Below are 17,268 nucleotides of genomic sequence, written 5' to 3'. Positions count from 1 at the left end.
CCAAAATGATTAAACTTTCTTCGAGTTTCCTAAGCGGCTGAGTGGATTAGGCCAAAGTGAAGGTGTGTCTGAGCCAATGGTACAGGTCTTCCTGGTCATTTTGGGTGTTTTGCAGATATGATGAAGGAGGTCTGACCTGATTGTGGGTTGGTTTTACTTGACTGAAAAGGGGTTGGAATAGTGGCATCAGAGGAGCGGGCAACCAATCTTTGGGAAAAGAAAAACAGAGCATGTAAAGTAGCAGGTAATGGAGATATGATTCATGTCTTGCATTAGCATTTTATATTTGTTAATAAACTTGAGTACCTTTAGCTTCGATCACTGATTGGAGAAGAAGCTCCCGTGCACTACATACTATGACAGTCTGGTATGGGCTGCTGTAAGTCACAGAGGCCAATAACTTCAGCAGAAAGAGTTGACAAAGTAGAGAAAGGATTTTATTTATTTGTTTACTTATTTTGTAGCATTTTCAGCAATTGTTACTGATGCTTCTAAAAAGCAAAGAAATATTTCATCAGCAGATTAGCTGGTTTAGATAAAGTCAGCTTATACTAGCACGGTTACTTGCCTAAAAGCGGCGTTTAAATGTAGCAAAGTGTTTAAGGGTATAAAAGGCTTGATAGGGGCTCTGGACTTCTGTACAAACCAACCAAAACGATCAGAAAGAAATTCAGTGTGCCAATGAGGTTAAATTTCAGAAAAAAAATCTATGGCTTTGCCTCTGAAATGTTGGGTCTATGATTTATCCAAGGGATTGTCTAATTTTAATGATTAGATTTTTTCCCACTTTCGTTGCTTCAGTTAGTTTTCTCTACAGAAATGATTAGTTTTCAAGAGCGAAGGTCAGTGAGACAGAAATTCGGTGCCTTTTTCTTCCCCAGGCTCGAAGAAAGCAAGAGGAAGGGTCGGTCTTCACTGCGGAGAAAGCAGTAGACTGTCCTCTCTTAGGAAGGAAAATTAAAGGAATCCGTGGAAAGAAAGAATGAGTCACTGAACTGCATCATCCAGGGATTCCCGATATTGGCAATTTGATGCACGTTCAGGCAGCAGGATGCTAAACAATACAGAAACACAAATAAGTCAATAAAACATTCTCGTGGCGCCACTGGAGTTTACGTTCATTGCTACGCAAAATTTTTGGATCGGTTTTCCACCAACGGGCTGTGTCGCCGAAGAGTGGGTGGCTCCAGAGAAGAACAAAATGCAGTCACTGTCACTGAATCACGCCATGATAACGATAAAACTAACATAATAATATATATATATATATATATATATATATATATATATATATATATATATATATATATATATATATATAATACATTGTGATTATTAGACAGGTGTTCACTGGATACATCTTTAAACAATCCCTACAGATCTCCTATTAATCCTAATACGATTTTCTTAGTTCCTAATTATTCGATTGATCCTCTAATTAGATGCCTTCCAGGTGCGTCCCTTCAGTGCACTGAACTATTTGCAAATCTATATTTTGAGTATATTTCTAAATCCCTCAACAGAAGAGAGAGAGAGAGAGAGAGAGAGAGAGAGAGAGAGAGAGAGATCTGAGTTCGCCTTAATTCAAAAAATCAAGCAAAGGAAACCCCTGTCTATATGGATGTATTCCCTAGGGAGTTGGTGCCGTCAGTGCATCTCACGCGGTGCACTGCAGGCATTACTCAAGGGCGTTTACAGCGTCCCTTTGGGCCCTAGATGCACGCACTTTTTAGCCTTTACTTTACCTCCGTTCCCCGTTTCCTTTCTTCAGTCTGGATGTCCAACCTCTCTAACTATTGCCTCTTAGTGCAACTGTGCAGTTTTCTCTCAGTTCCACCTTTAGATCCTTATATTTCCTCATTCTTGTTTTCTGTATCTTTTCATCTTGCTGTCCAGCCACTCCAACTCCCTGTCTTCACTTTCTTAAGCCCTGAATGGGCGAGAGTGTCCCGGCACTGGGCTTGACAGCCCAGATTTCATTGACCCTTAAGTCTGTCAGAGTCCTGGGGACGGCACCTGCGGTTTCGACGCCCTTATGCATCACCATTTTCGACGGTGTTGGCCAACTATAGTGTGAGATATTCACTCCCTTCCTCTTCTGGCTTCTCGGCCTCGTTGTGACCCCATCCTCGCTTGCTCCAGACTCCTGAAATCTGTCGGTAGTTTCAGTCTTGTCTGAAATCTGAATATGTATGCATATATATATAGGTATATATATATATATATATATATATATATATATATATATATATATATATATGTATGTGTGTGTGTGTGTGTGTGTGTGTGTGTATACAACCAAGGTGCAGATAGGTGAAGACTGTTGTGTATTTTTCTTTCTTACATTTGTCTTTTATTCCGACATTTCGTAATGGTTATTACATCTTCTGGGAATCGTCGGAATAAAGATAAGACAAATGTAGAAATGGCCCTTAATCAACTCAGTGATCTGATATATATATATATATATATATATATATATATATATATATATATATATATATATATATATATATATATATATATTATGTGTGTGTGTGTGTGTGTGTGTGTGTGTGTTGTGTATTTTTTCTTTCAGACTTTCAGACTTTGATCATCATGAGATGAGTGAATTTTGAAATGCACAGCTGCAAATAATAGCCTTCTTCTCTCTCTCTCTCTCTCTCTCTCTCTCTCTCTCTCTCTCTCTCTCTCTCTCTCTCTCTCTCAACAACTTTTTTCTGGTCATCTTTTCACTATGGCGGTTTTATCAAGTACCCGTTTGGGTATTTCACCATTTGAAATATCCACAAGGTGCGCCTGTGACCATTTCTACGGGTATGTCTTTGCTGTTTGTAACATTTTAAAATATACGTTTTGTTGTATAATATTATTAATATGAATATGCTTCTTGTTGTGCTTTTGTGATATTATTTGAGTGCTTTTTTATGTATAATATCATTATACGACTTCGCCTATATGATCATGAATTTTTGTATATAGAGTTTTCTGCATATTTATGATTCTTATTATAAATACACAATTTTTTCTATTACAAACATATGCGGTCTGTTATAAGTGACTGTTTGATATATATTTTCAGTAGTCTTTTATTAAACATTTCCTTTTATTCTATGCGCTCAAAAACCGCATGATACATGAATAGCTTTTGTAAACATAAATACGAATGAGGATTAAAAAAATTTCTGACAATGTTTGTTTGGAAGAATAAAATGAGAAGTCTGGAAATCCACCAATTGGGAACTCGCCTATTCGAAGAAAAGTATTCATTGGAAATACATTATACCTAACAGTTCACCCAAATTAACTAAAAAAAAAGGACTGTTAACAGATTGTGGAAAACTATTTTTACAATTTTGTAAAATATTTCTGTTTTTCAGGGAGCTGTCGATTAGGTACTAGGCTGGATCATATGTCAGACCTAGAATAAATTTTCAACTGTTAATGTTAATAACGAGTCATAATGAAAATGACAGCTTCCTGCTGTTTGTGGAAGAAAATTTTAGGGGATTTGCTAAACTTTTGGATGGTTACGCTAAATGCGATCTCTGAGTACCTTTACAAATATGGACTTATTGTTGCTTTTTTTTAAAGAATATCCAAATGAAATACATTGAACCATAAGTGAATTATTATTACATTTTACACTTGGTACTTCATATTCTAGTCTTTGGAAGCCTTTTGTCTCCATAGACTGGTCGAGCCCAGATGTCCATCACGTTTGTTCTTCCATTCAGAACTTTATCGCATTTGCCTTCTGCTGACGCAAAACCTAAAAACAGTTTAATTTACTGTTCTAAACTAACCGCCTTTGTAGTTTAGCTTGTCTTGCATGTGTTCACGTTTACTAATAACAATACTCATAATAACAACAATAATAATTTCAATAAAAAAAGATGAAAAAGAAGAGAGGACTTATGGACCTAATTTTTTAAGAAAAAAATATCCAATGCTTCTGTGGAAACCGTTTAGAACACAAGCCACGGTGAAAATGACATTTTCACAATAGAACTAAAGTTCAGACTGGCGAACTTTGAGAAAAATATGCTGTAACTAGATAGCATAAATTACCGGGAGGCCGAAATAGCCCCTTAGATGTCTTAGGCTTCGTTTGAAAGTAGTAGGTTTAACCCACCTGTAATGTCATAAGGTTCATGTCTCCATCTGGCGGTAACCGAGGCTTGCAATAGTTTAATATCCATCATGATTTTATGTTTATTTTTCCGCAAGAAATGTCAATGATTTCGGTCAGTGAACGCGAAGACTTATATTTTATATATATATATAATATCGCACTACGAGATGTGTGGCGTACACACCAAGGAATGGAAAAAGCAAGAAAACAAAACGAGCGTACGGCTCCCAAATTACATCCCCCGCCAAGACGGCTCCACTGCGCATGCGTAAGTTGCACGAGACTCGCTTAGCGAGACAGTGTACCTTTGAAAGTGATGCTGTGAAGAAGTGTTACGCTCTTTCCTGGATTTATACCACTTAAAGTGTTCTTTTTATTTTTTATACCAATACCAAAATGAGGATATATTTTGCCATCGGATGCGTAGTCTTGCTAGGACCCCTCTCTCAACATAAGGTGCGTAAACGAGGCGGCAACAACGCTTCTTCCACTGCATTCCGAAGTCTAAAAGTTTATTATAGGTATAGCGTGTATACGCTTCTCTTTCTCTTCTTCCTCCTCCTCCTCCGCGTGAAGTTGCTTTCGTTCAGTGCTGTTTACTTCGAGTTCCTCTTCATTTCTGTGAACAAAATCACTCATATATGATGCGACAAGAGAACGTTGACTTTTTTTTAATAGGTAAACTGAAAATACCCGAAGAAAGTGGATAAATCAGACAAAAACACAACACTCTTCGGCGACCGAGCCTCACTACCACTCCCAAACTACACAAAGGTTACCATATACACAATTATTTTTCGCAGAAATGTCTAGATTTCTCGGCACTGGGACACCTGCGATTGAATCCGCCGTTCGCCAGTGGTGTTGTTGGGTTTGAAAGGACTTCCTTAACCATACTGTTGATAAAAATCAGTTAAGGAGCTAAAGAATGATTGGTTTTTAAGCATGATTTATTCAAGCAAATCAACTTGGTAGAAGAAGGCATGTTGTCACACCGTGTTCGGGCTCAGAGCTTCGTAGCTGTCTTTATTTTACGAAGTCCTTCTGTAGTAGGAAGCATTTTTATTCACATTTACCAATAAACCTAAGCGGCATTAATGCTTTAATACGGATTTCTATAATAGCAGTCAGTAAACATTTAATCAAGTAACGTTTATACAGAAAGTGATAAATTTTTCTCTCCCATTTTCGACACCTTTGTCCCATTGTGATCCAAAAATTTAAAAGGCTACGTTTTAAATGCCCACCTTGCTTTTGCCAAATAGGCATTGTTGTTCGCAGTGCTTCTTTTGTTCTGATACTCTCCTCGCCTTCCCTGGTTTGAATAAAAATGTCACTGTAGGCCTGAGAGGCGAGATCTTGAACAAAATGAGAAGTAAGCCTACTTACTTCCCTACAGTTTGGGGTGAATAACGCCTCTTTCGTATTATAGGTTTTGAATGCTTTGCTTTGTGTATTCAACCAGATTTCCGGTTTTTTGTTTTTTTGTTAATATCGAAATGAAATGGCATGTTCGACAAATAGCCTAATGTCCCCACTCTCTCTCTCTCTCTCTCTCTCTCTCTCTCTCTCTCTCTCTCTCTCTCTCTCTCTCTCTCTAAGTTTGTGAGTGTAATGTTGAAAATTGTTAAAACAAATAAATGATTAAGGCTAAGAAAATGTTGCTACAGTCTCATGAATAGAAGCTATAAAGTAGCCTTCTTAAAATTACTTGGTTTTATGCATTTCTCAGTCGAACAGCGGAAGTCCACACGTTAGTGAACATGTCTTCAGACTCAGTGTTATTATGGTGATGATGGCGGTTTTCAAAACAGAAGCTAAGGAAATTATAGTACATTTTAGAGCAGCCAATATTGATTTTGGAATGTAGCGCAGGAAACTCAGGCTGATCAAGCCTAACCTAATTTGGGCTTAAACCTACTGTATATAATCATTTTCGTGACAGAAAAATGATCGGATTTCGATCGAAAATTTTGGCTGTTAATTTTTAACGACCTGACATAACATGACCCAGGTTTTTTACCCACTTGTATTTTTTTCTTTTATTAACTCGGTTAACTAGTATTTTTATAAAGTGGCCTGACCTGACTGATTAAGCCGGCCTTATGCCAGCACGGATCTTCGTCTAAAAGCTACCCAATATATAAGTGTTAAAGGCTGTGAAAGGGAATATGCCTAGTGTGGACCTCGGTTTTTTTTTTTTTTTACAAAGCCAACCGAGACGAGGGAATGACAAATTCCACGTCAACCCTAGTATGGTAATCATAGTAGTAAGCTGTAGGGATGTCTCACGCTGCGTTTCCATAGACACACTTGGGATTAATGTGACGTTAATTCCCTTTTTCAGTGGGTGGATAGATACTACATAGATTCATCCAGCCTTGTGGCTGGCACGGTGGTTAGGTGGCTGTGTTGGTCTGTAGTTTTTAGTCCTAACACCAGACTTGTAGTTAGGAATTGGATGTGGAAATAAGTAGGGACAAAATTTGAACATCGATACAAGTGTTAATGTCATGAACTGTTTCAGAGTGAATTAAGCATTGGGGATTAGAAAGTTGATAGACGAGAAGTCTTTTGAGATTAATATTCTGTGAGGTCATTATAACTTAAAAATAAGTGCAGACTGTGTTTTTTGATGTTTGTTCTGTAATTGATCGAATAAAAGTGAATATAATTATGTTCCCATTGATGGATGGTACAAAGGCTTGTCAAGTAAAACCAAAACTTTCTCAGTTTCTGTTCCCCGAATGTTCTTACAAATGTGTAGCTCACGTGAAAAATAATCGTGCATATATATATATATATATATATATATATATATATATATATATATATATATATATATATATATACACACATATATATATATATATATATACATATATATATGTATGTATATATATATATACACATACATACATATATACTTATATGTTAAGATACTATTTTGTATTTGCAAAATTTGCCTATTAAGTAGATAAATTCATACACCCACAACAAACGTCATTGACTCTTATTTCGCGGAAAAACATGATGTCTGGGAAGTAGCCTAGGCGAAATAGATATAAGTGTGAAATAAAAAAAAAAGGATGAAAAAAATAAAACGCTGTTGTGCCCCGGGACGTCCTTCGCCCTGGCAAGAGCCCCATCCGCTTCTCTCTCTCTCTCTCCCCCCCACCTCCTCTTACCCTTCCCCTCAAAGCATGTTGGTGCACCTGTTCTCAGTCACAGGACTCGAGTACGCTGACAGAAATGGCTTCTCCTCTCTCTCTCTCTCTCTCTCTCTCTCTCTCTCTCTCTCTCTCTCTCTCTGAAGCTACCTCAGAGGCCGTCGGGAATGGCGACTTAATGTCCTTGTCTTGCCCAAAGCAAATGGAAGATGGAAAAAAGTAAGGGATCTAACCCAGAAACAAGTGATAAACCTACCCCTCGAGGGTGGGGGTGTGTATGGGGTTGGGAGATGGGAGACTTTCAGTTTCAAAGCAAAGAGAAAGTGAAAGCTTTTCTACAATGAACTCTTGTGACTAATAACAGTATTTTCAGGTGTCTGAAGTGTTATAGAATCGAGCCAGATATATTGCTTAGGTTTAGTAACTTTAGTCATGCAAGATTTGTTTCGTCAAGCTTTTGGGGGGGTTGGGGGTTTGAAAAGGGGGGATGGAACGGATAACACATATCCTTGGGGTCACCACCGTAACCTATCCTGTTACCAACGGTCAATAGTATCCCGTTATTCTTCAGCCCCCCTTCCCAGCGCCCCCAACTTGTGGGGGGTGTTAATTCCAGTGTTGGGGTGGCTCCCCTCCAAGGAGGTTCCCCTCCAATAAATCTGACCTCCTTGCTCCCCTCCAAACCTCTCAGGAAGTCCTGCTGCTTACACCTTGCTTTCCCGAACATCCTTGGAGCTTGTAGGAGCGAATTTGTCTAGTCTAGGTTAAGAAAACGTGTTTGGTCTAAGCTAGTACCACTCTTCGTATATATTTTTGTTCATGAGTTTGGTCTAAAGCTATTACCACTCATCATGTGCTTTTTTCGAGTTTGGTCTGAAAATATTACCACTCATATTTTTTTCATGAGTTTGGCCTAAAGCTAGTACCGCCCACCTTAGCCTATTTGTTGGTGAGCTAAGCCTCGCCCACTGCACGCCAGTGATTGGTTAGCTCTCGAAAGGGGAATGACGTCACACTAATTAACAGTCCAAATGATTACCAGGACGGATTTGACTCCGTTCGGTATTGTTCAGCTGCGTGCATGATGACACCACAGATTTGAGTTCTCGGAGTAGTGAAGTATATAATTATCTTCGATAAAAGACATATTAAGTTATATAATATTATCATTATAAAGATCTTGGATCATTCTGTCTATACTTATTTTTTCTTTTGATCGTGGACGGACCCAAATACACCTTTCTTGCTTTTTTTTTTTTTTTTTTTAGTTGGTGTTGGCCTACTATAGGCGGCTCCACATAGATCGCATTCTTTGAAATGAATCATAGACGTATGCAGGCACTTCCGAAATTAGGGAATACATTCATCATAACCCTGCATGTCAAATGTTGAGATCATTATGAGATTAGGCCTACACATCAAATTCTTATATTTTGAGGCAAAGACAGGGCATAGGCCTACACATCAGTTTCTTATTGCAATTAGTTTTCTTTACTGTATCTGTTGGAAAGAGAGTGGATTTTAAGTAATATAGTAGCTTCGACCCCACGATACATAATGTATATGCATACAGTTGAATGTACACGTATGACTACGTGCATATACACAGACATGTGTACATGCGTCAGTGACCATAGTAATTGTAACGCCACTTATACCACGGAGAATAAAAGTAAAACTTGTGAGCATGTAACCGATGGCACACATAGCCTAGACCGATCAGGGGCTGTCTCATAGCCTACACACAGCTATCGAATTGCTCTCAATACATTATATAGAAAAATATATTTACAAAAGGGATAACAAATTATACTACTGTGATGATTAAATATAAGGCTGATTTAGCATGAAAACGAAGGCTATGGTAGGAAGGCATTAGAAGATACATAACGAAACAAGAACAAATAGATAAGAGCTGAAAAAGACATGTACGAGATGACCCAAAGCAGTCTGCGATTAGCCCATGATTCATTTGAATCTGTTGGCATTCTTGTAGATTAGGCTACCTTGTTGGACAACGACCAATCAGCGTCAAGGAATACCTAGTCGTGACGTAAGCAGTGGGCTGGGCTTAGCTACAAAGAGTCTTGGCTTTTACTGTAGTACCACTCATCATATTAGTTCAAGAGTTTGGTTAAAGCTGGTACGCTGGCCTTTGCTAATACCACTTGTCACATTTGTTAATCATTAGTTGCACTAGTTAACACTCACGATTTCAAACTACAGAGGCAGTTGAAAGAGACGTTATTGGGCATCAAGCAATGAACCCGCAAGTAAAGAACTCGCGAACTTTGCAAAGTCACATAGACTACTAGGCCTAAGGAGAATCTCCTGGTAGACGTTGAATGTGACAGATGGAACTTTGGGAATGGTTGTACTCCAAATGTTTCCAAGAACTGAGCTCTCTCTCTCTCTCTCTCTCTCTCTCTCTCTCTCTCTCTCTCTCTGGTATGAGGTGATTGAGTTTGATGTTCCAGCACATCTTGCAGGCGCAGTAGATTCGATCCTCCCGTTATGTTCAGCATTCAGTTATCCTATGAAGAATGTTTAGTTGTTTTGTATTCTGGTTTTAATAAACGATTATCTAATGCATTTTATTACTGCCTTTTCACCGAAGTTCGTTTTCGTTTGATAATAATAATTAAATAAAGATATCGTATATACTTGTTCGCCTTCAAATCGTTTGTATTTTCTCCTTGCTTTGTTTGGTGCTATTAATTTAGCCTAGTTATTGCTTGTCATTATCAAAGAAATTGCATGCATTATATGTATTCAGGCATAAAGATTAAAATTTTTTACAGTATAAGTATACATGCATAAAAATCAGGCATTGTAAAACATTACGTTTGCATAGGCTATAAAGATACACAAATTGATTATTTATATACATAAGATATATTATATATATATATATATATATATATATATATATATATATATATATATATATACGTGTGTGTGTGTGTGTGTTTATCATCCCAGTGTCTTCTTATTATAAGCTTCGGTGCAAAGGCAGGTCAGGGAATAAACAGTGCGTTTTGTGATGCAGCCTAACTCCTTTAGAGCAAAGGTCAAGGAGCTAATATTATCCTTGGATGGCTTTAACGATCAATTAATGCATGCGGCTTATTATGATGAGAAACAAATATAGATGTGACGTAAATTACAGCGAATAGTTTGTGTATATTATATTATATATATAGGCTATATATATACAGAATATATATATACATACATACATAATATATAGGCTTCACACACACACACACACATTAAGGTTAATAAATGCTTCTATATCTGACCTGCCTCTTGAATAAAATGATAAGTCTTGGAAGACACCATTGGGGGCAACGCTAGGAGGAATGTTAAGTAAAATCGTCGCTCTGTGCATACGTATCGTTAAAAGATATGCCGAACTGCACTAGGCTAAAGGAACTGCAGTTCACAAAGGAGCTTCTTCCTTATCACAAAGCAAGCTTTTCAGAGTTTGACGAGACTGAGTTTTAGAGGATTTTATTACCCTAATATATCTGAGTTTTAGAGGATTTTATTACCCTAATATATCTTCTGATGATGGTTTTGTTATCTTTGTTGGGGATGATTTTCTTTCTTGTAAAGTGTTTTTTTTTCTTCGTGGTTATAGGTTTGTGTTTTCCGTTGTTGTTTTGCATTTCATTTTGTTTTAAATAGTTTTTTTTTGTATTCTGTTAAATGTAATCCTCTATATAGGCTAATTGTTATCAATATCGGTAGATTAGCCTATGTTTGCAGTCTTCAGTCCGGGACCATGTTCAATCTTAATTTCGGTTGAGAATCGGTTTATGTACACGTGGTAGTGATTATTCTATTTCTTTTCGTATGTTTTTTTTAGAATATTTTTATATTGTTTCTGCTGTTGATAATTATATCCATCTGGTTAATAATTTTATGGGAGATTATTAGCTCATAAGTTTTTCTTTTTCTCCGTGTCACAGGCAAATTATTCAGATAATTTCCAATTCAGGATTATTTCCCATCTCGTGGAAACATTCCCTGAGTTTTGTTGATTATTATCCGGCATTGGTGACGCTAGATAATCCTCAGTCAATCAATCAGACCTTATAAAGAGGGCTTGGCGGTTGGTGAGGACAAGCAGCCCTTGAAATTTAAATCCGGTTAAGCCGGCTGCCCACACTGTCGTTTGGATGTTTGCGCCAGTCGCCGGTTTGCGGGCGGAAGGGCGTGGGCGTGGGGCATGGATGGGTAAAGACATTCCTGTGGAGTTTTTGGGTTCAGTTTTAATCTGGTGAGGTCATGAATATTTTAATGACATTTGTGATAATTTTCATTGTGGGAGGGGGTTTAAAAGAACTTTATTGAGTGGTTTTGTTTTTGGGGGGCGGTTATGAAACTTTCGTTTGTGGGAGACGTTTAAAATGTTTAAAAGAACCGGTTTGTTTGTGGGAAGTTCGCTTGTGGGGCGACGGTTGTGAAAATTTCGTATGTGGGAGGCGTTTAAAATGTTGTATTGAGCCGTTTTGTTTGTGGGAGACAGTTGGTCCTATGAAAGTTTCGTTTTGTGAGACGTTAAAATAATTGTATTGAGCCGTTTTGTTTGTGGGCGACGATTGTGAAAGTTCCTTTTGTGGGAGACTTTTAAAAACTTTTACGGGTTTAAAAAAGTTTTACTTGGCAGTTTTGTTTGTGGGAAGTGGTTGAAAAGTTTATTTTTGTGCACTCTTTTTTGAAGGTGGCAATATAAAAAAAAAGGTTTATTGAGCAGTTTCATTTGTGTGCAATTTCCTAAATGTTCTGACCGAGTATGGATGCTTATGTAAATAGTGAAATCGTTACGTTAAACCTTCAACTCTCTCTCTCTCTCTCTCTCTCTCTCTCTCTCTCTCTCTCTCTCTCTCTCTCTCTCTCTCTCTCTCTCTCTCTCTCTCTTGCTGTATTTCAGTCAGGAGAAAGCAGTCATCATGCATAGGCTATTTGAAAATAAGCTATAGACAGATTCTTGAATCTCATACTTGGCAATACTGACCATTTCAACGATTGTAACACTTGTTACGATTCGACCTCTCACTGAATTGAATTCATGAGACCGCCTAAAGATCTGACCCTTCTTTTTTTCACAAACCGATAAACGATGGAATTTACACACACACACACACACACACACACACACACACTCTGGAGAGTATGGATGGAGAGATGGAGTCAATCTCCTGGTAATTTTAGTGATTTCACAGTCGTTTTATGTTGTGCCTGCGTTCATAAGTTTTCCAAGCAGTACTTGACACTGACAAAAATACATAAAGAGAGAGAACACTGACAAAAATACATAAAGAGAGAGAGAAGGCGGATGATCATAATGTTAGTGATTTTGATTTAAATCAGTTGCATGAAAAGATTGTGAGCAAATAAATGCACGGCAGTAATATTTGTTTTTCTATTTTATATCGTTGCTTGAAACTATACGTTGGTTGATTTACCACAAGAATATTCTTTTGCTTTACACCCGCCAATTTGTTAATGGGGCTTTGAAGGGTTTCCTGTTCTCTTTCCTTGTCTGAGGTCATTTCATCACGTGCGCGGAAAGAGTTCTTTCATTCCTCTCTCATTTTGAGAGAGAGAAAGAGAGAGAGAGAGAGATGTTTCCTGTTCTGGATCCTTGTCTATGGTCACTTCAGTGTGTGTGTGTGTGTGTGTAATAGTTTGTTCCTTATGCTTTAATTCGAGAGAGAGAGAGAGAAAGAGAGAGATAGAGAGAGAATGTTTCCTGTTCTAGATCCTTGTCTATGGTCACTTCATCGTGTGTGTGTGTGTGTAATAGTTTGTTCCTTATGCTTTAATTCGAGAGAGAGAGAGAGAGAGAGAGAGAGAGAGAGAGAGAGAGAGAGGAGAGAGAGAGAGAATGTTTCCTGTTCTAGATCCTTGTCTATGGTCACTTCATCGTGTGTGTGTGTGTGTAATAGTTTGTTCCTTATGCTTTAATTCTGAGAGAGAGAGAGAGAGAAGTTTCCTGTTGTAGTTCCTTCTCTAAGGTCACTTCATTGTGTCTCTAGAATGAGTTTGTTCATTATGCTTTAATTCAGAGATAGAGACAGAGACAGAGAGAGAGAGAGCGCGCAAGATGGCTGGTGAGCTGACCGACCTCAAAGGAGCGGCTGGGTGTTTGGCAATGGAGAAAGTGATTTGGTGTCTCTCCTGCCCTGGTACCTTCTTAAATATTACCTCTCTCTCTCTCTCTCTCTCTCTCTCTCTCTCTCTCTCTCTCTCTCTCTCTCTCTCTCTCTCTCTCTCTCCGCCTTATTGTAAAATCCAGAGATCCTGTTACTAATCTGAGCACATCTTGGTTAATTAATGCTGGAATAGTGTTGATGGCGATTTTGCCTCACCAATCACTTGTTTGGGGTCACATCAGATGACTATGGCTGTTAGTAATCGAATCTAGGTAAGCTTTTGCAAGGCCGGGCCTTTTAGCTCGTTAAACTTTCGCATTTATGCTTGGGTTGTGATTGCTCTTTGCAGAAGCTGTTATCAGAAGCGCGAGATCTGCTAAATGGTCTTTGGTCGCCATCGTTGGCCAATGTTCAGCTAGGCCGAAAGTATCCCCATTTGTAAAGGACCTCGGGTTTGTATGTTAGGAAAAATGCATTTTACCTTTAAAAATGCGATTTTCGAGGAATATTCGGTCTGCATGAACGCAGTTTGAATGAGCTTAACGAACAGGCGTCGGTCCTGATATTCGTTATTTTGGAAAGGTAATCACGATATGCTAAAATCCATTGAAAATCCTATGCATGGAAGATTCTGACCATTGAAATGATAAATATCTAAGTGGAATTTTGCTTATTTTTTATTACAGACACCTAGATTTATGGTCCTTTTTTTCATTTTGTGTAATTATACTGAAGCAGTATAAATAAATTCGATTTGATGTAGTATATATTGACGACGACTGCAAAACCCACTCATTCGTAGAGTAGCAACCACCGAGTGTCGAGTACTTTGTAAGCAGTCATTTCCGGATTGTGTCATAAATTCTTCAAGGAAATCGATCTGGCACGTAACCGCCAGTTCCGAGGAAGGGTTGAGCTGTTAGAAAATTTTTTTTCTTTCTGGCTCCATGATGACAGCTTGTCTTGAACCGATGACTCAAAGGCAAAACTTGAGTTGCCGGAGGACTCTTTGGTTACACTGGAATGTTACAGAAATAGCCTACGCCAGCTTGCCCTTCTTTATGTATGGAGGAATCCATTATTTGACTGTAGTAGGAATGCATTTGTTGTGGTAGAATTGAATTGAATTGAATGTAGAATTTAGGCCAAAGGCCAAGCACTGTGACCTATGAGGTCATTCAGCGCTGAAACGGAAATTGACAGAAGAAGGTTTGAAAGGCGTAACAGGAGGAAAACCTCAAAGCAGTTGCTCTATGAATCAGTTGTTAGGAGAGGGTGGAAAATAAGATGGAAGAAATAGAATATGAAAGGAGGTACAGTAAAAGGAACGAAAGGGGTTGCAGCTAGGAGCCGAGGGCACGCTGCAAAGAACCTTGAGTAATGCCTACAGTGCACCGCATGAGGTGCACTGGCGGCACCACCCTCCTATAGGATTGTTGTGGTAGAGTATTCGATTGTTATATACTGACGAATCTAATAACTTGATTTCAGTAAAAACAGGCTTAATAGTTATCCTTTGTTATTTAATTGGCGATGAGATATTGCCAGTTAGGCTATGTATCTTGACAGGAAATGTGCTGTTATTTGATCAAGTTGACCACATGCCAGCACAGACCCCGGGTTCTCAGAGAAGCCTGTAAGTATTAGATAATTGAAGTTGTTATTTTGTTATTTACCGACGTATAAGAATTAATTACACGCACACACATAGCCTATATATAGGCTGTGTGTATATATAGCCTACATGTGTGTGTATATATAGACAGTTAAATTTTTTTTCACATACAACCTATCTACAGTTAAAGCATTTGCCCCGTGGGTACGACCTCCAAAATCAGTGGAGATCACATCATATTCATTCCCGTTTCTTCCAGGTTTTGTCTGTTGCTCATGGGATGGCTTTCAGTTCGTTAAAAACGCTCGAGGCATTATGCAAATCCCCAGTATTTTCGTATTTCTTTTTCGGTTATCTTGATTCCACTTAGGAGAATCGTGCTTTTCGTCCAGTGAATGAGGGGTCTCAGGATCGAGTTGTTGAAGTTGCTCCACCACATGCGACATGGTTCGAAATACCTGTGAATAAGTTTGGTACAGGTGTTCCATTAATCTGGCATAATGTTAGCCTAATGTGTGTGTGTGTCTCTGGATTCGAAACGAGTCTGGTTTTTGCTTAATGTGAGCTATTAGCCTGTTTTTAATGTGTCGCATTTGGTTTTCATATGTGAATATATGCACGTACCTCTCTCTCTCTCTCTCTCTCTCTCTCCCCTATCTATATATATCTATTATTCTCTCTCTATATATATATATATATATATATATATATATATATATATATATATATATATATATATATATATATATATATATACATATACATCTATATATACAGTATATATACATATACATATAGCCTATATATACATATATATACATGCATACATTCATTATTACTCATGCATGCTCTAAGGAGAGAGAGAGAGAGAGAGAGAGAGAGAGAGAGAGAGAGAGAGAGGGGGGAGCATGGGGGGCAGCATATGTATACAGTAATCACGTTACCACGTCTTTTCCGATGCGCCGCAGTTGGTTACTGATAAAAAAAAAAAGATTATATACATCACGACAAAAGGACAAAATGATCACCGTACCGGACAGTAATATTGCCGACCAGATAATCCGCTGTCCAGCGTGTGTTCTCATTCGAGTGCCATTGATGCCAAGTTTTCCGTCCCAGCTTCATTCTCGACTTTGTCTCGCTGTCAAAAGTTTTATTCTTGGGTTTCCTTTGTCTTTAGGTAGAGCTTATTCCTGGGTCATTTCTTCTGGCAGAGGTATTTCCTTGGTGTATCTTTTTTTCCCAAAGTTTTTTTTTTTTTTTTTATTTTGTCTAGGTTGTATGTTCATGTTTGTTTTCATGTGAAAGGTTTGTTTGTTTGATATATATATATATATATATATTTATATATATATATATATATATATATATAGATATATATATATATATATATATATATATATATATATATATATATATATATGTATGTGTATATGTGTGTGTGTGTGTGTGTGTGTGTGTGTGTGTGTGTGTGTAATCAGTTTGTTCATGGCTTTTTTTCTTGCGTTAGGGCTTAGGTCTCAACTTTTTTTCATGCAAGGTTTTTATTTTATTGTGTCAAACTGTCATTCATAGATTCATATAGCCTATACTGTATATAGCCTATGTATATATATGTATATAGCCTATATAATATCGGTAATTTTTTTATGTTTTAACTTGGTTTACGGCTGAAGTTGTGTATCAGTTCCCTTTGATATTTTATTAGTCCATCCTAGAGAGAGGGAGGGAGAGTCAAAATTTTGGATTCCATTAAAAATAGCCTACAGAGAGAGAGAGAGAGAGAGAGAGAGAGAGAGAGAGAGAGAGAGAGAGAGAGAGAGAGAGAGAGAGAGAGGTGGCAGATTGCTAAAGACTAGGATTGTCACATTTCCTTTATTTTTTTTTTTATCCAAATCTAGTGATACTTCTTTAAAGCGACATATTTTCTTTCTCTTTTACTCCTATGTTGTGTAGATAGCGCAGTGCTGGCTCCAGGCATTATTTTGTTGCTTATCATAAGCAAGTTTTCCTCAAGTCAGTGACAGGTAAGATTTTAAAATACCGCTAGTCACTTCGTGTGTGCCACTTTTTTTTCTTTTTAGTTTTCTGCAAAAGAAAACTATTGTGCCGGCTTTGTCTTTCCGTCCGCACTTTTTGCTGTCCACACTTTTTCTGTCCGGCCTCAGATCTTAAAAACTACAA

This window comes from Macrobrachium rosenbergii, chromosome 49, assembly GCF_040412425.1.
Source record: "Macrobrachium rosenbergii isolate ZJJX-2024 chromosome 49, ASM4041242v1, whole genome shotgun sequence".
Taxonomy (NCBI): Eukaryota; Metazoa; Arthropoda; class Malacostraca; order Decapoda; family Palaemonidae; genus Macrobrachium; species Macrobrachium rosenbergii.
Note: the sequence above shows the minus strand (reverse complement) of the source record.